Raw genomic sequence first — 1249 nt, forward strand, 5'->3', positions numbered from 1 at the left:
TCAGGGGAAGTTCAGGTTGGACATTAGGAAAAGGTTCTTCACCAAGAGGGTCGATCCCTGGAACAGGCTCCCCAGGGAAGTGGTCACGGCACCAAGCCTGTCAGAGTTCGAGGAGCATCTGGATGACGCTTTTAGTCATATGGTTTATGGAGGAGCAGGGAGTTGGACTTGATGATCCTTATAGGTTACTTCCAACTTGAGATATTCTACGATTCTATGTATTAGACTACATGAACTGAGCAGATGCCTGTATTCACTAGTCCTTCCAATCAGATGGCACACAGGCCACCTCGTTACAGAGGTGACACTGAATTTCCCTTGCCCTACCAAGTGGGATAAAATTTAGCGCTTAATAGGTCAGCGTCCTCTTGTGTTCAGCACCAAGATGCCAAAGGCTGAAACCAACAGAGAAACCAAATGGGAACAGGGCATGAGCAAGACCTTGAAACACAGAGAAGCTGGGGGGGGGAGGGAGACAGCACTAGTCAGTGGACGAACCAGGTCATGACGTCTGGAACTGGAAAGCAGATTAAAGAAAGGTAATTAAGAAATAGCTCCAGAGAGGTCTGTAACTATTTGCTAATATCAGTCAAGAAAAGTTTCTTGGAATCAGACTTTTGCTGAGCACTGTAGAGAAATTCTCACCCAATTATGGCTGAAATTTTTTAGTCTGGTTGGAGGCTGATGCCATTATACTTTCTGTGAGAGAACAGTTGTACGCTGCTTTCCCCAGCTAATAACTTATGAACGTAGTGACTCATTTAACTCGCAGACAGTAATTTCCTAAAAGCTTCTTGAAAATACAGCCCCAAATTAAAGCTGACCTCATGCTGCAGCTCTGAGGCAACGTCAACTGTCTGGGCATGAAATACAGTGAACCAAACTCTGGACTTTCTGCTACTCATCAGCGTGCAATGAACTCTGCTGCATTAACAACCCCATGCAGTGCTACAGGCTTGGGGAAGAGTGGCTGGAAAGCTGCCTGTCGGAAAAGGACCTGGGGGTGCTAGTCGACAGCCAGCTGAACATGAGCCGGCAGTGTGCCCAGGTGGCCAAGAAGGCCAATGGCATCCTGGCCTGTATCAGAAATAGTGTGGCCAGCAGGAGTAGGGAAGCGATCGTGCCCCTGTACTCGGCCCTGGTGAGGCCGCACCTCGAATGCTGTGTTCAGTTTTGGGCCCCTCACTACAAGAAGGACGTTGAGGTGCTGGAGCGTGTCCAGAGAAGGGCAACGAGGCTGGTGAGGGGT

This window comes from Aptenodytes forsteri, unplaced genomic scaffold, assembly GCF_000699145.1.
Source record: "Aptenodytes forsteri isolate BGI_AS27 unplaced genomic scaffold, ASM69914v1 Scaffold120, whole genome shotgun sequence".
Lineage (NCBI taxonomy): Eukaryota > Metazoa > Chordata > Aves > Sphenisciformes > Spheniscidae > Aptenodytes > Aptenodytes forsteri.